The sequence below is a fragment of the Hibiscus syriacus genome, unplaced genomic scaffold (assembly GCF_006381635.1).
Source record: "Hibiscus syriacus cultivar Baekdansim isolate YM2019G1 unplaced genomic scaffold, ASM638163v2 tig00110988_pilon, whole genome shotgun sequence".
NCBI lineage: Eukaryota > Viridiplantae > Streptophyta > Magnoliopsida > Malvales > Malvaceae > Hibiscus > Hibiscus syriacus.
In genome coordinates, this window is record NW_024062942.1 from 954,271 (window position 1) to 973,755 (window position 19,485).

At 35.3% G+C, this 19,485-nt stretch overlaps 1 pseudogene; it reads right to left on the reverse strand.

Moving 5' to 3' along the window:
• Positions 1–1,496: 1,496 nt before the first annotated feature.
• Positions 1,497–18,936, reverse strand: LOC120148911 (annotated as a pseudogene).
• Positions 18,937–19,485: the final 549 nt, after the last annotated feature.

Genomic DNA, 19,485 nt, shown 5'->3' on the forward strand with positions numbered 1-19,485 from the left:
AAATCATATGAACAGTGATATGTACATGCTAATATGTGAAATTATAAATAATAATGCCCATGTTATATGTCATGAGAGCTAGAGGTATAGTTGGCATGCCAAGAGTCAAGGGTTACCTATGTTTTTCGAGACATATGGATAGTTTACCTATGTCCTTTGGGACATATGGACAGGATTACCTATGTATTTCGGGACATATGGACAGGATTACCTATGTATTTCGGGACATATGGACAGTTACATATGTTCTTCGGAACATATGGATAGGTCATTCGTGACACAGATTTCATATGCCATTTAATGGACCTTTATACGAGCTGTAGTGACAGCATATGTATGCACAACCTCAATGTACTCACATATATTTAGTTTTCATATGTATACATGGGTTAAGACAGAGATAATAACAAACACCTTATATATGTGATATATATAATTAGGTGATAAGAGATGAATTATAGAAATCTTATGATGATATGTTTGATTCTTTGTGAATTGCTCTAAGTAATATATGATGTGCACATTTAGTGAATAAAAGATCATATAATAAGAAGGATTGACAATAGTGCTAAGTGTGAAGATGATGATATATATATATATATATATATATATATGTGTGTGTGTGTGTGTGTATTTGTTATATGAAAGATTATATGTTTATGCATGATATAAGAATATTAAGTGTTCATGCATTGTTATGAGTTAGAGTTTCCATTATATGTTTATATGCATCACTAAGTCATCGACTTAGCGTGTGAATGTTTCACACGTATGTTTGGAAAGCAAAAAGAGAAGTTAAGAGGAACAAGACATATCAGCATTTCCCTTACAAAATTTAAATAAAAAAAGTAATTAATATATATTTTGTTCTTTTGAATTACAAAGTTCAGATAAAAAAAGTAATGATTAATATATACTTTGTTCTTTTAAATATAGTTGTCATATATTAATAAAATTGAGTTGAATACGCTCTGATAAGTTTTGTAAAATCAATTGATTTTAATTAATGCAAAGAAATTATTTTCTTGAGTTTATGAAATTGAATATATTCTGTTATTTGTAAAGAAAAACGTTTGAAAAGTCAAAGTAACACCTCAGACTCGTATTTGAATCAGATACGGGTTGGGAGTGTTACATGAAATCTTTCACTCGACTAGCTAAGACCTGCCACCATCAACGGGAGGAGTTTGGTCCTTTAATGATACTATCTGGTTGTACTGCACAAAGGAAAATCTCGGTAACTTTTCTCATCTATGAATTGATTGACAGTATTATCAACGAGTTAATTTAAGTGGTAAACAACTTAATATTGCTTAAGTAATGTCTCAAGTTCGAGTCCTTGTGTATGCTGAAAATCCCTGCTGTGAGACTCATCCATCAAAGTCAGGTGTACGATCCGGATCGAAGCTGATCTAAATTAGCCTAGGGATGGGCAACCAAAAAAAAAATTAGTCAGGGCACTTGTCCTCCTTAACCGTTCCCTTTCAAAGTTCACGTGAAGAAAGTTGCTCATATCTATGACTCAAATGGCCAGATAACCAAGACACATGGCCCAGGAATGTCATTTTCAGCAGAAAAATTATATCTACCTTCTTCATCACAGGTCTTCTTCCCAATCGGCTGAAAGAATAACAGGGACAAAATTATATACAAAGCCATAGAGGATATTTCAAAGGGAGCCTTCTGGTCTGGTATCTAGGGAGGGTTCAGTATCTGAAACCTCTGCAAGAGATTCGAGCATGTTTACAACCTCAGTTGGGTCATCCAAAAAATACTTGGCTTTGCTAGGTTTCTGACCAACTGTGCAGGCAAAAACGGATGTATTTGAGGAGAGTACACCACTGGAAATCACACTACTGATGATCTCAAACATATTCTCATCAGATCTGTCGTCCCCAATGCAGAGAACAAAATCAGCCTGCTTTCCACTCTCAGCCATGATCGAGAAGATCTTGTCGGCAACCACACCTTTATTGACTCCCTAAAAGCAATAGTAAATGTTGATCCAACATCATGTATTCATCCAATCACAAAACCAAAATTATGATATAACAAAATAACCAATTCAAATATGGATGTTTACTTGTTTCATTTCTATTTTATGATTTTCTTAACCTTACTGCACAAAAGTATTTCCTCTTATTCTAAAATACTGCCTTAGTAAAGCCTGAGAAGTACTAAACTTACAGCCCAAGTATAGGACTAAGGCAAAGTAATCTACTATTACATTTACCATAGAAAACATATTGAAAAAAGAATACCAAAAAATAAGTAGATACCTGTGGTTTCACTTCAACAATAAACTGACCACTTTTCATAGTAACAGGTTCATTGGCTAATACACTCTCAAGATGGTCCAACATCTCCTTGGCCTGGCTAGATCCAAAACCAGGGTCTGCATCACAATGGTGCCAGACCAAAGCACTCTCCTTGGTTTCAATGGTGGATCCATCGGTGGCCTCTGTATACAGTTTCATTACAGGCTCAGCAATCTCCTTCGACTCAAATTCACTATTATGCCCACAAACTTCCCAAACATTATTAGCAGACCACCTGAAATATTAACAACTCCATAAGTACACCTACTAAAGAAACACTAAGATGAAAGAAAAACGTAGCAAAAGAAAAAAGATCGCACCTCATGTAATAACCATGTTCAGCAGCAATTCCAAGTTTTTTACACGGAGAAAACCACGTGGCTAAACTGTCTCTTCTTCTTCCACTTACAACAAAGACAGTATTCTTGACATCACCAGTGTGTTTATGATGAAGATTACCTCTGCACTTGGAGTCTTGTTATGTGATGTTTGAGGCATTACTGTTCCATCATAATCCAATAGTATAGCCCTGTTCTTGGACCTCAGATACACAGATACAATGTGATCAATAGATAACTTTCAGAAGTTAAGATCAAGAGCTACAACTCTGAATCCAAAGCTCAAACCGATTCCCCAACAGCGTCTTCTGAAATGGTCTTTACATGTCCTTTCCATATCTTGGAAGAAGCTTCGAGACCAGAATGCCACATCATGTGAGCTAACGTACCTATAACGCTTCTCGTGGCGAAGCTGCTTCTCAGCATCAGCCATAGAGATAGCCTCAGCAGTGGATTCAATATTCCAAGGGTTTACACGAATTGCACCTCTGAGTGAAGGAGAGCAACCAATGAACTCTGATACGACTAGCATGCTCTTCTTGGTCCCACTAGATTCTGAGGAAGACTCTGAATCAGATACTCCCTGCCGACATACAATGTACTCATAAGGAGTAAGATTCATCCCATCCCTCACAGCTGTAACCACAACACACTCAGCGACACTGTAGTAAGCAACCCTTTCACTCAGGGATACAGGCCTATCAATGAAGACAATTGGTTCATAACCAGGTTACCAAAAGCCTCATTGATTCTTTTGCATCTTTCCTGTATTTCGGCCTGTATCTCCTCTAGATCTTTCCCTCTTCCCCTAGCAGGGTTTGCAATCTATACCAGAACTGCCCTCCCCTGCCACTTGGGGTGCTGTTTCAGCATCTGTTCCATTGCCAACAGCTTCAAGTCGACACCTTTAAAGACATCCATATCATCAACTCCAAGCAATATGGTCTTTCCTTCAAACTGTTGTTTAAGCTCTCCTACTCTCCACTCTGCATCCACAAGCCTCAATACAGACTCAAACTGGTCCATGTGGATTCCAATAGGAATGATCTTTATCCCAATTGACCTTCCATAGTACTCTAGCCCAATGTAACCCCTCTTTGACTGATACTCTAAACCTAGCATTCGACTACAACAGGACAAAAAATGCCGAGCATAATCAAAAGTATGAAAACCAATTAGATCTGAATTCAATAGTGCCTTTAGGATCTCTTCCCTCACAGGTAAAGTCCTATATATCTCAGATGAAGGGAATGGACTATGAAGAAAAAAATCCCATTCTCAATCTATTAAACCTTCTCCTCAAGAATGTAGGCAGCACCATCAAATGATAGTCATGGATCCAATCATAATCATCTTCTGGGTTTATAACTTCAATAAACCTTTGAGAGAAAATCTTGTTTGCAGCAACACATGCCTCCCACAAAGACCTATCAAACCTGCCTCCATGATTTGTCGAAAACGGAAGCATATAGTGGAAAAGTGGCCACAAATGCTGCTTACAGAAACCGTCATAGAACTTGATCAAAATGTCAGGTGGAAGAAATGCAGGGACGCAATTAAACCTATCCAACAAAGGCTGTGACACATCATCTTGTTCTTTGGGATCAACATCAACCTTCAAAGAACCAACGTACAAAACCTCCATTTCTTCATGCAAACCATCTTTTAATTGTAATAACAGCGAATCATCGTCCCAACTAAAACTCTATCCTTTATTATCAGGCCTACGGTTAGCTTTAACTGGTATTTGATTAGCTACGATAATAATTCTGTCCTGAATAACCGAAGACTGCACATCTGAAGCCACACTGTTAGCTTGGTCATCGTCAAGCTCTGAAATAACCCCGGCAACGGTCATTACTCGAGGCAGCCGCTTCTTTTCACGAGGTTGGCCCATTAAGTGGAAATTACCAGATGCTAGATCTAAAAGATTGGTATACGACCTTGACATCATCTTTAACCTCTTTCTTTAGTTATTACCCTCAACAAGAATCAATCAAAAAGATCTCAAGACTATAAACGAGACCCGTCAAGAGTTCTGCTTCTCTTCCAAAATTCCTCTTTTAATTTGACATGATCTGCATTAGGTATCATTAAAAAATTTAACTTTACAGAAACAAGAATACATGAAACAAAGTAAACCAAGAAACGAATTAGATCGCAATTTTTAAGAAAGAAAATAAAAAACTAAGAGTTTTAAACCCTAAACATATCATCATCCAGCCGCCGCCGCCAGCAGCAAATGAACAGTCGCGCCGCCGTCACTGTTCCGGCCACTCCGTGTCCAGCCGCCGTTCCCACTCGCCAGTGTCATCCACAATGCAAAATATCACCCAAATCAGTCACAAATTAAATCAAATCCAAAACCCATTAAAAAAATACCTAATCCCGATAATCGGGAAATTTGTCCCTACCAAGATCAGAGAACCCTTACCCCTACGCTAGCATCATCATCATCTCACCAAACGAAGCAAAATGGACCATAAATCAAGCAAAGGTATCAGAGGAAAAGGGGGGTCATTCGGGCGGTGATAACAAAAAAAGAGAGAGACCATTCGGGTTTTACAGAAGAAAAGAAAAAAATCAAAGCATAAAAAAGAAAAGAAAGAGAGAAGAGGAGAGATCTCACACGGTTTTGAGGTCGAGAAGCCCGACAGTCGTCGGTTGTCAAAACTTTCGAAGGTAAAACTCTCAATTAGAGAGCTAGGGTTACCTTTAGGTCGAGATATTTGGGATCTAGGTGGAGAGTGAAGAGGAAGGTTTTGGAGGGTTTTCTCCATCTCCGCCACCGTTCGCCGCCGCGAGCACCGCCGCGGGCGTAGCCGGCGGTGGACGAATCTCTTCTCCGTTGAGAAGGTTGAGAGTTTTCTCTCTCTCCTCCCTCTCTGTTTTTAAGCAATGAAAGAAATGAGGCATAGACCGAATTTTGGCTTGATTTTGGTCATTTATGTGCGGACCAGAACGGCGTCGTTTAAGCCAAAGGGGTTTCCGTGTTTTCATATTAAGGGGTAAACCACGCTTTTTGGTCCCTGATCCTTTGTAACCGCACGATTTAGCTAGCTATGGAATGAAGTTACATTATTTCAATTTGAGCCTTTATCTTTTCACTTTCACATTTTAGTCACTATTCTAGGTATTATAACATTTTTTGCACATTTATAATATTTATTTAGTCCTATAATATGTCATTTTTGTGATATTTGACTTGGTCCCAATGTTTGTAATAGTTTCATTTTAGTCCTAATTTCTTGTGTTATGATATTTTGTGGGTGTTTGAATTTAGCCATCATATTTGCAAATGTTCTATTTTGGTCACTGTCCGACATTTTGTTTAATTACTTTTTGATCCTCGTATTTCTGTGAAATTGTTTTAAGTCCTCTTTGCATGGTTGTGTAATTATTGATTTTACGCCTTAGAGTTTAGATTTGTTTCATTTCAGTCCATATTTGGTTATTTATTTCAATTTCATTAGTTTTAGTTTAGGCTATGATTTACAATAATTTTATTTAGTCACTTATTACATGTGTTTGTGTGATTTTGGCTGATATTCAAATTTGGCCCATGAATTTATGATTATTCCATTTTAGTCACTGTTTATTATTGATTTTAATTACTGTTCGGCCCTCTATGTTTTGTTGATATTTTAATTGGCCTTAATATTATGCATGTTACATTTTGGTCACTCTTACAGTTTATGTATTTTGTATTTTGTATACCATGTTCATATAGTTTGTATTTGGTCACTAGATCTTCTGTTGCTAATATTTTTAAATTGTACATTGTATTCGCAGTTATATATATATTTATTTTAGTCCTATTATTAAATGTAATGTTATTATAGTCGTATTTTACTTTGGCCACAATGTTTGTATTAGTTTCATTTTAGTCACTGATTTGTATGTTATATATTGGCTGATGTTCGATTTTGACTCTAAGATTTGTAAATCTTTTATTTTAGTCACTAGTTTGCATTCGGTTTAATTACTATTTTAGTCATACATTTCTGTTTTTGTCATTTTAGTACTTTAATTTTCTATTTACTGTTTTGCCCTTTAAGTTGTTATTACCATGTTAATCATTGTAATTGTTAAATACTTACTTTATGACTATTTTATTTTGGGTTGTAATATTCATTTGTATTTATTTCAATATGTATGTACATATTTCGTGTTATGTAGTCATTTGTATCAAACGTAAATAAATATGCCTAACTCTATTTGTTGTAAATATTTTATTGTGCATTTTTTAATCATATTATTTCCATTTCCTAAGTATTAATGTTATCCGAATATTTCAAGAATGTATTTGTAGAATGGGTGTGGAGAGTATCACTTGACCGAAGTGGTACAATCCGTACAACGTTTCAAACGAAATAAGACTTGAAATAAATTTAATTTATTTACTGACTAAATCTCTTATGATCAATGTGTTTTTATATGGCAATTTAATTTATGTAGAGGTCGATAGTTAATTTATATTCGATTCAATTTTCTTAACCAATGTTGATGGAATATTCTTTTACTGATAAGAAATAGTCGAGTTAGCTTTCCCGATGGAGGATTACTAATTCCGAGATTTCTTTTCGGGTTAAAGAATTTTCTATAATTAATTAGTTCAAAGTGAATTAATCCATGTTCAATAAACGGATCACATTTTAACTTTATATTCGACTCATAAATTCCACCATTTACAACAAGGTGTAAGCGACACCAGTACCAGTTTTGGGCGTTGTGGGGTGGTATTCCTTCCCACACGTAACCGACTCCCGAATCCATTTAATCGAATCTTGGTAACGCATACCGAATTTGTCTAAAAAATGATTTTCTTAAAATTGTTTAAAAGACGTTTTTAGGTATTCGACCTACCTAACCCAAAGGTCGATGGCGACTCCCTTTCTATTTTATTCAAATTATCCAAATTTCCCGATTTTTCCAAATTAAGCCATAATCGTTTTTTAAACGTTATTTAATGGTTAAAAAAATGGTTATGACAGCTTGGCGACTCCGCTGGGGACCTTTTTGTTAGAGAGTCAAGCGTTTGGTCGCTTATACTTTGTCGTCTTGGTGGAAATTATGATTTCGAGTGTTTAGTTTAATTTATGATCCGTCTATTGAAGTTTTTATTGCTTCATTTTTTATTTGTCATACTAACATTTGATTTTTTTCTTTCAGATCGGTCCAAGTTTTTGTCGTTTTTTTTTTCTCTTTTTTCTTTTCTGTTTTGAGTCAAAGGTAGGTACATTCCTCCTCACACACATCACTCGCATTGGCATACATAAGCTCTAGACCGCTTCGATCCAAATTAGTTGGGGTGAATGCTTCACTCGTAAGAATTTATTCTTCGTATGAGTTTTAGCAAATAACCCATGGGATATACTTTATACCTTCGTAGGGATTTATTCCTCGTACGGGTATAAGACAGTGAATCCCCTCGAATTGAACTCGTTCCGTTTGAAACCTGTAATGGGTGAGGATCGAGGGTCTAGCAGCCCAAGGGGGCACCGACATCAAGGACAATTCGAGTCCCTTTTTTCCGTTAGAGCCGAAACCAAGCATATAGTGTACCGTCGAACGATCACCTAGGTATAGTCATACCGAACCTTTGTCCGTCAGTAGGTACCCAAAATAGGTGTACACGAAGGAGGAACGACCTCTAAACCTTAACCTTTTAAATTTTGTAGAATTTTTTTTTTCCGAATAAAGCATGCGAACTAGACACCATGCGGTTAGGACCATTTCTGAATGAAAATATATCATTTTGGGTAGATAGCATGTCCGGTAGGATTGTTATTTATTGAAAGCATGTTTGGGGTAGATATCATGTCGGTAGGTGTTATATTCATCTTTGAATAACATTTTTATCCGTATTAATTATTTTAGTGTTTTGTCATTGCATTGCATTGCATTGCATCATCATAATGTAAAAGTGTTGATCCGTAAGGGATATTCGAGAGAAAATTTTCACAAGAAGATAAAAGTTTTCAATCAAGCGATCGCATATACAGACATGCTCGAGGGCTAAAAAAAGTCCAGAGTACAAGAATGAGATTTCTCGAAGATCGTGCATCATTCGAGACTGATATGATAATCCACTGATCTACGGAGTAATCCAGCAGTAGATTCTCATCCACAATTATTCCATCGTTAACCATCAGGAGTGAAGCACAAACTTCAGCATAGACGGGTATTGATGGAGTTAGTTTACAGAGCATTGAGGGGCATCGGTTCCAAGTACGAAGATCCGGACGAAGCAGTGAGCTCGAAGATCGTGCATCATTCGGTACTGAGATGATGATCCACTGATTCAAGGAGTAATCTAGCAGTGGAGTCTTATCTACAATCATTTCATCGTTAGTTATCAAGAGCGACACGCCGACCTCACTACCACCGAGGCATTAACGGAGTCAGATTACAGAGCGCTTGAGGGGCATCATTATTGAGGACGAAGATCCGAGATGAAGCAGTGATCCATTCCAGGCTCACCATCTAAGCGAGACATGTTGTAAAGTGGACTGTCTTGTAATGTGAAATTTTTATCTCTGGTGGAAATTGTTCTACGGTATTTATCGTTGGGATCAAATATTTTGCATCCGCATTTGTATCATGCATTTTATTCAACATTCATTTAAGCATTGTTACGTGCATTAATCATACCTTGTGGGAAACTTTGAGGAAGCGCTTCTAACTGTGCAACTGCATTCACAGTATGAAAATGGATGCAAAAATTTGAGGAATTGAAGAAAGAGCTGAACGAGAGTTTGCAAAAGTTGCAAGCAGAGTGGGAGGTTAAAATGGACCGGATGCAAAAGACCACCGTGGATCGTATCTTGCAAAACCAAAAAGACCTAGTTGACCAAATGGTAGCAAAGATGGCTGAGCTCAACCAAGAAAAAGGCAAAGAAAGATTTCATTGACCCGTGAAACAGTTTAAATGTGTGAAAGCACAGGCTAGTTCATAACCAATTATATCGCCCAACAGGATTCCTAGTCACGAGTGACGAAAAGAACAAATAACGGATCCCGGAGAATTTGAAACAATGGTGTAGAGAAACATTCCAGGGAATGAGAGGACAGAGCTCTCACAGCGGGATGGATGCACAGAACTAGTACTAGTTCCTGACTGGTGCTTCCGCCCAAATTCAAGATGCCGAGTTTGAAAAGTATAGTGGAACCAGTTGCCCCAATGCACATCTCACGATGTTTATCGAAGGATGACTGGATACACCAACAATGATCCGATGTTGATCCACTGCTTTCAAGATAGTTTGATTGGACCCGCTTCTAGGTGGTATAATCAACTGAGTCATACTCAAGTCCGCTCCTGGAGGGATTGGCTAGTGCTTTTCTGGGCCAATACAAGCACATGATTGATATGGCCCCCGATAGAACAATGCTTCAGAATATGAGAAGATTTTGAGAGTTTCCGACAATATACTCAACGATGGAGGGATGTCGCATCTCAAGTGCATCCACCAATGACTGAAAGAGAGTTCATCACTCTATTCATCGATACTGAAGTCTCCATATATCGACTACATGATAGGGGTTGCCACTAAGAGTTTTTTCTGACATGTCATGTGTGGAGAAATGATCGAAAGAGCAGTCAAGAATGGCCAGATAGGAGGCACTAGTCATTCCGACAATGAGGAAAGAGAGGATATTAACATTGAAGGATCTTATCTAGCTAATCTGGGGACCAAACCTCATAAGGCATTCTGTCGCATCGATCCAATCCCAATGACATATGAGGAATTGCTCCCAATGCTAGTTGAGAGGAACCTTATGACTCCAGTTCAATCCAAACCAAGAGATACCCCATATCCTGAAGGCCATGATATTAACGCCATATGCAGCTATCATGTTGGGAGCTCGGGCATACCACTGACAGCTGCAGACTAAAGCACAAAATCATAATATGTTTTATTCAGGGGTATCCTAATACTAAGCCAGAGAAGTCATTGCGTCAACCACTTGCATCCATATAGATTGTTTTGTTTGAACTCGTTTTGTTCTTTCTTCAATATTTGCTTAAATATTTTTAATCATTGATGACTGAAATGATGCTATTTCTAAGGTTAATAATTGAACAAATTTAATCTTTAGTTCTTTGAATATCGAATGAATTACATATTCTTTTAATTCTTCAAGAATATAGATTTTTGACATATGGCAAGATTAGACCTATTTATCCTGTCTAAAACCCTAAAATAAAATCTCTCGATTTTTACCCAAAATAATTCCTGGTCACTACCAAATAACCAATTTTTGACATTCTATCTCTTTGAGACCTTGAAATATTCTTTTCAACCTGGAAACATTCCCTCTCTTTAAGGCCTTGAAACATTCTTTCCACCTTGAAAAACTGCATTTTTTTTTTGAGACACAAAAGTCATACCCATACCTTTCTTTGAGCCAATAAAGTCACCATCGTCTTCTTAGACGTAAAACCAACATTTTCTACCAATAAAACTTACAGACATTGAGTACAGGATGTTCACTTGAACATAAACCTTCCTACAAATAAGATACAGTGTGGGCATCTCGCATCAATTTTCTGAAGACGAGCATGAGCCATTGAGACATGTTGAGAGCAAGAAGCGAAGAAAAATAGAATTCATTCAAAATAATTCTATCATGCATTAATTACTGTTTTCATTTAAAATAAAAATTAATCCTGAAAATTATCCCCCTGGGGATACCTCTTCTGCAAGGACTTCTGTGTATGAGATGATGAACGGCTTTTCTTTCTTTATCCCTTCACAAAGGAGAAAATATACCTTGTCCTCATTTGAGCCTGAATGATATTTTCTTCTGATTCAACCATAATCAAGGATCACCCTCCATATTGGGGGGCAAGTTAGAGGAAATCTGCTCGTATGAGTGAAGACCATTGATCCAGATAAGATACCAAAAGGTGAACCAGACGCAGAGTGCAAAGATCAAACCAAAGAAAAAAACAAAGAGCAAAGAGAAAAATCAAAGCAAAAATCAAAGAAAAAGCAAAGAACAAAAGAGGACAAAGAACACAGACAAAGAGTCTCCTGACTTAAATGATGCATTGAGCTTCAAACCGTGAGATTAATCAAACACAATCACTCTAGAATCACTTGACTCGAAGATCATAAAACATCAAGAGAAAGACATGCGAGTAGATTCAAGTTGAGCAAAACAAGATCGAAGGCATCAGAGTTAATTGATCCTTGGTTCAAATACCCTTAAAACACATGTTTGGGCCTTTTATCCCTTTCTTTCATAACCCTGAACCATGACCCACATTACGTGCCTAAAAGTCCCTTCTAATCATACATGGATTTCTAAACAGAAGAGACTATCTTCAGATTTCATCCCGTCATCAGGATTAATCTTATTTACAAAAGGTTTTCTAAAATCTTTAATGCATGATAAAAAATAGCAAAGGGGGGTTCAAGACGTAAATTCTTATTAACGTCTTGAAACCAAAGGAGGATTCGAGTTGAAAATCTGAAAAGGCGGCTCGAATATGAAGACTAATGCATAAGAGACGATCGCACAAATCCCTTGATGAGGTATCGCATAACATAAACGAGAACATGAGAGCTGTGAGTCGGAGAACACTTCCAATATATGAGTACAAAAGCTACTCCATCAGATCAGTGAACATCACTAAATGAGAATATACCTTTGACCAAAAATAACCACTTGAGACCTTTTTTATCCTTCCTTATAACCATTTCTCAAAGATAACATTGATCTTGACACTTGTCAATAGCTATAATTTATGAAGGATTAAAGTGTAATTAATTCTTGATATCCAATGACTCTTGTTTTGTGATTTGTCAATTGTGAAACCTTGAAAGGAGCAATATTTTCAAAACTTTTGATTAAACATTTTTCAAAACTATTGATATTTCAGACTTTCGAAAATAAAAGAAGAAGAAAAACATTTGTAAACAAGATAATCTCTGGAGGCGTATCTTGGAATTCAAAAAAAATATCTATCTGAAGCTCAAGATCGAAGCTGGGGCAAGAGAAGCTAAATTTTAGGGCAAATTTGATGGAATAATCAAATGGTCTCAGGTCAAGGTTTGTAAGAGTACACATTGGTGGAAATACAGACAAATTGAATCAATGATAGAGTGAAGACTGCTCTCGCAACAATTCTCCTTCCAGATTGAGAAAACATACATACACATACATACATGATACATAAATTTGCATCAAACATCATCATGTATTAAAGACATTTTTCTCCTCGCTGGAGGACAAATTCAATAAAAAAATCAAATAAATTTCATCTTGACATCCAACATAACATCCAAGATAGTCAGTCAAAAATACATCATTTTGATCTCTCAGGAAATCAAAGCTCGAAATGACCAGATATCTCTAACTTGAGAAGAAATGATTTGACTTCTTGAAGTCAACAAAGACATTCCTCAACATACAGGAACAAGAAGACTATCTATCACCTTTGAGGTTTTTTATTGAAGTAAAATTCAGTCTCATATGAGACATTTTTCCACAAATTTTGAGATTTTTCTAAAAACAAATTTTGTCTCGCTTGAGACAATTTCTTTCAAACAAATTTCGTCTCATTGAGACATTTTTCCTTTAAGATACAAAATTTGAATTTGTTTCACATTAAACAAAGTTGATCTCATTTTAGATCGTATTTATTTCAAACAAATTTCGTCTCGCTTGAGACATTTTTCCACAAATTTTGAGAATTTTTAAAAAAATTGCGTCTCGCTTGAGACATTTTTCCTTTGAGATACAAATTTTGAATTTGATTCACTAAAACAAAATTAATCTCACCTTAGATTGTTGTTCTTTCAAAACAAATTTCGTCTCGCTTGAGACCTTTTCCCTTTGAGATCCAAATTTCGAATTTGCTTCACATTAAACAAAGTTGATCTCACTTGAGATCGTTTTCTCAAAAACAAACTTTGTCTCGCTTGAGACAATTTCTCTAAAAACAAATTTTGTCTCATTCGAGACTATATCTTAAAGCAATTTCGTCTCGCTTGAGACATCATTTTCTCTCATAATACAAATTTCAAGGTTGTTTACTTAAAGCAAAATTAATATCACTTGAGATTTTCAAAGCTGATTTGTCTCGTACGAGACAGTTTCCCCTTTTAACAAATCCTGAAATTATTTCATTGAAACAAAATAAACACTTTTGAAAACACCTTTGAGATTATTTCCATAAACAAAATCGACAATATTTGAATCTTTTAAACGATTTTTATCTCTAAAGACAATTTCTTTTGAGGAAAAATCTTGAGTTGTTCCTCTTGAAAAAAAATCTTTGAGTTTGTTCCTTTTGAATAAAATCTTGGAGTTTGTTCCTTTGGAATAAAAATCTGTGAGTTGTTTCGTTTGAAAAAAATCTTTGAGTCTATTTACTTTGAAACAAAGTTTTGTCTCTCTTGAGACAATTTTGTGAAAAAAATCTTTGAGATTGTTTCTTTTGAAACAAAAATCTTTGAGTTGTTTCTTTGGAAACAAAATTTTGTCTCTCTTAAGATAATTCTTTTGAAACAAAATCTTGAGTTTGTTTTGTTCCTTTGGAATAAAAATCTGTGAGTTGTTTCGTTTGAAAAAAATCTTTGAGTCTATTTACTTTGAAACAAAGTTTTGTCTCTCTTGAGACAATTTTGTGAAAAAAATCTTTGAGATTGTTTCTTTTGAAACAAAAATCTTTGAGTTTTTCTTTGGAAACAAAATTTTGTCTCTCTTAAGATAATTTCTTTTGAAACAAAAATCTTGAGTTTGTTTCTTTGGAAACAAAATTTTGTCTCTCTTAAGATAATTTCTTTTGAAACAAAAATCTTTGAGTTTGTTTCTTTGGAAACAAAATTTTGTCTCTCTTAAGATAATTTCTTTTGAAAAAAATCTTTGAATCTGTTTCTCTTAAAATGAATTTTGTATCTCTTGAGACCGTTTCTTTTGAAGTAAATCTTTGAATATGTTCATTTTGAAAATCTTTGAGTTTGTTTCTCTTAACAAAATCATCTTTGAGTCTATTTTTTAAAAACAAATGTTGTCTCTCTTGAGACAGTTTCTAATTAAAAACTAACTTTTGAGATTGTTTCATTTGAAACAAATTTGGTCTTACTTAAGATGTAATCCATCTTTGAGTCTGTTTCTCTTGAAACAAAATTTTATCTCTTAAAAGCAATTTCTTTAAAAAAAAAATCATCATTGAATCTCTTTCTTTGGAAACAAAATTTTGTTTCTCTCGAGACAGTTTCTTTGAGGAAAATCTTTGAGTTTGTTTCTTGGGAAAACAAAAGTTACCATCATTGAATTTGTTTCCCTTGAAACAAAACAAACATCTTTGAAATCGTTTCCCTTGAAATGAATTTTGTCTCATTTGAGACAGTTTCCCATGAAACACAGATATTTGAGAACATTCCCTTAAAAACAAATTTTGTCTCGCTTGAGACAATTTCCCTTTAAACGTCATCTTTTGACTTATTTCATTTGAAATGAATTTTGTCTCTTTCGAGACAGTTGCTTTTGAAACACATTATCTTTGAGCTTGTTTTCTTGAAACAAATCTTTGAGTCTGTTTCTTTTGAAACAAATCTTTAATTTGGTTTCTCTTGAAACCATAACTCCTAAAGATGGCCAGCCGTCCTCATCATGTAGGAACCGTGTCATCCCCAGACCAGATCTCTTCATCACGTATGAGCCGTGTCAACCATAGAAACCAGCCGTCCTCATCACGTAGGAACCGTGTTATCACCTTTAGATGGCCAGAACTCTTCATCACGTATGAGCCGTGTCATTCCCCGACCAGATCTCTTCATCACGTATGAGCCGTGTCAACCATAGATAACCAGCCGTCCTCATCACGTAGGAACCGTGTTATCACCTTAAGATGGCCACGAACTCTTCATCACGTAGGAGAAGTGTCATCCCTCGACCATATTTCCTCATCATGTAGGAACCTTGTCACCTTTAGACGACCAGACCTCTTCATCACGTATGAGCAGTGTCGTCCCCACCAACAAAACTATCCATTTTTTTTCAAACCAAAAAGAGGAGAACCAGACAAAAACGTGTTTTCTTGTCGTCTTTGTCCTATTCTTGTTAACACAAGAATGTGCAAAGAGGGGCAGCTGTAGACACCCGTTTTTGTCCGGGTTTTTTTCGTTATTTTATTATTATTATTATTATTATTATTATCGTCATCTTATTATTTTATTATTATTTATTATTACAAATTTTTGCAGGCTCAAACCCGAAGCCCATCAGTACCAAACCCGACCCAGAATTACAAGACTTGGAGCCCAGACCCGGTTCAGGCCCAATACCCGAACCAGGCCTGGATCTGGCCCAAGTAATTAGGGTTTTAAACCCTAAACATATCATCATCCAGCCGCCGCCGCCAGCAGCAAATGAACAGCCGCGCCGCCGTCACTGTTCCGGCCCACTCCGATGGTCCAGCCGCCGTTCCCACGTCGCCAGTGTCATCCACAATGCAAAATATCACCCAAATCAGTCACAAATTAAATCAAATCCAAAACCCATTAAAAAAATACCTAAATCCCGATAAATCGGGAAATTTGTCCCTACCAAGATCAGAGACCCTTACCCCTACGCTAGTATCATCATCATCTCACCAAACGAAGCAAAATGGACCATAAATCAAGCAAAGGTATCAGAGGAAAAGGGGGGTCATTCGGGCGGTGATAACAAAAAAAGAGAGAGATCATTCGGGTTTTACAGAAGAAAAGAAAAAAATCAAAGCATAAAAAAGAAAAGAAAAGAGAGAAGAGGAGAGGATCTCACCACGGTTTGGAGGTCGAGAAGCCCGACAGTCGTCGGTTGTCAAAACTTTCGAAGGTAAAACTCTCAGATTTAGAGAGCTAGGGTTACCTTTAGGTCGAGATATTTGGGGATCTAGGTGGAGAGTGAAGAGAAGAAGGTTTTGGAGGGTTTTCCATCTCCGGCCACCGTTCGCCGCCGCGAGCACCGCCGCGGCGTAGCCGGCGGTGGACGAATCTCTTCTCTGTTGAGAAGGTTGAGAGAGTTTTCTCTCTCTCCCTCTCTCTGTTTTTAAGCAATGAAAGAAATGAGGCATAGACCGAATTTTGGCTTGATTTTGGTCATTTATGCGCGGACCAGAACGGCGTCGTTTAAGCCAAAGGGGTTTCCGTGTTTTCATATTAAGGGGTAAACCACGCTTTTGGTCCCTGATCCTTTGTAACCGCACGATTTAGCCATGGAATGAAGTTTACATTATTTCAATTTGAGCCTTTATCTTTTCACTTTCACATTTTAGTCACTATTCTAGGTATTATAACATTTTTTGTTTATATTTGGTTCTGGTTTCAATATTTATAAATGTTACATCTTAGCCACTGATTTAATATTTCATGCATGTTTCTTTGATATTCGAATCTGGCCATCACATTTATAAATATTTTATTTTAGTCCTATTAATGTATGTTATGTCATTTTGTTATGTCATTTTTGTGGATATTTGACTTTGGTCCCAATGTTTGTAATAGTTCATTTTAGTCCTAATTCTTGTGTTATGATATTTTGTGGGTGTTGAATTTAGCCATCATATTTGCAAATGTTCTATTTTGGTCACTGTCCGACATTTTGTTTAATTACTTTTGATCCTCCGTATTTCTGTGAAATGTTTTAGTCCATTTGCATGGTTTGTGTAATTATTTGATTTTACGCCTTAGAGTTTAGATTTGTTCATTTCAGTCCATATTTGGTATTTATTCAATTTCATTAGTTTTAGTTTAGCTATGATATTTACAATAATTTTATTTTCACTTATTACATGTGTTGTGTGATTTTGGCTGATATTCAATTTGGCCCATGAATTTATGATTATTCCATTTTAGTCACTGTTTATTATTGATTTAATTACTGTTCGGCCCTCTATGTTTCTGTTGATATTTTAATTGGCCTTAATATTTGCATGTTACATTTTGTCACTCTTACAGTTTATGTATTTGATTTTGTATACCATGTCATATAGTTTGTATTTTGGTCACTAGATCTTCTGTTGCTAATATTTTTAAATTTGTACATTGTATTCTGCAGTTATATATATATTTTATTTTAGTCCTATTATTAAATGTAATGTTATTATAGTCGTATTTTACTTTGGCCACAATGTTTGTATTAGTTTCATTTAGTCACTGATTTGTATGTTATATATTGGCTGATGTTCGATTTTGACTCTAAGATTTGTAAATCTTTTTATTTTAGTCACTAGTTGCATTCAGTTTAATTACTATTTAGTTCATACATTTCTGTTTTTGTCATTTAGTACTTTAATTTCTATTTTACTGTTTTTGCCCTTTAAGTTGTTATTACCATGTTAATCATTGTAATTGTTAAATACTTACTTTATGACTATTTTATTTTGGGTTGTAATATTCATTTGATTTATTTCAAATATGTATGTACATATTTCGTGTTATGTAGTCATTTGTATCAAACGTAATAAATATGCCTAACTTATTTGTTGTAAATATTTTTATGTGCATTTTTAATCATTTATTTCCATTTCCTTAAGTATTAATGTTATCCGAATATTTCAAGAATGTATTTGTAGAATTGGTACAATCCGATACAACGTTCAAACGAAATAAGACTTGAAATAAATTTAATTTATTTACTGACTAAATCTCTTATGATTCAATGTGTTTTTATGGCAATTTAATTATGTAGAGGTCGATAGTTAATTTATATTCGATTCAATTTTTCTTAATCAATGTTGATGGAATATTCTTTACTGATAAGAATAGTCGAGTTAGCTTTCCCGATGGAGGATTACTAATTCCGAGATTTTAAACGGATCACATTTTAACTTATATTCGACTCATAAATTCCACCATTTACAACAAGGTGTAAAGCGACACAGTACCAGTTTTTGGGCGTTGTGGGGTGGTATTCCTTCCCCACACGTAACCGACTCCCGAATCCATTTAATCGAATCTTTGGTAACGCATACCGAATTTGTCTAAAAAATGATTTTCTTAAAATTGTTTTAAAAGACGTTTTAGGTATTCGACCTACCTAACCAAAGGTCGATGGCGACTCCCTTTTATTTATTCAAATTAATCCAAATTTCCCGATTTTTCCAAATTAAAGCCATAATCGTTTTTTAAAACGTTATTTAATGGTTTAAAAAAAATGGTTATGACACCAACCTTTGAAAGCACAAAGCTTGTGTTTTTAATGGAACCCTTTGGACCCAAATGCAAAAGTAAGAGGAGAAAATGGAAGTTACTTGAAAGAGAAAAATATCTAGGCTTTTCATGGTCCCTCTTTATCTCAAGGATCCACATTTACTCACCTCTTTTCTTCTTCTTCCTTCATATCTTCTTTGTTTCAAGATAAAACAAAATCATTTTGGATTTGTTTTCCTCATCTCGCTCGCAAATTGCAGATGCCGTAATGCCATTTGTGAAAAAGCCATGTGATGTCCGCCAATTTACCAAGTTCGTCTTTTCCCGAAATGAAAGGGTAAAATACATCCCAGGTCTCTATGTTCAATAACAAACAAGTCATTTTTTCCAGTTTTTCTAAAATATACAATTTAATCATTTAATTAAAATATGTTATTACTTCTGTTAGATTTGAAACATATACAATTTAATATAATAATTTTCCCTCAAATTTAAATTATATTAATTTATTAATATTTCTAATTTAAAATAAATTAAAATTTTAGTATTATATTTAAAAAGTATACCATTTAATCTTTTTACATTTAAAAAAAATATCGTTTTTTGGCATATGAATATCCCACAAATGTAAGAGGAGCTTCAAAATGTCTCTTGAAAATAGGCCTAATGTTTTTCATC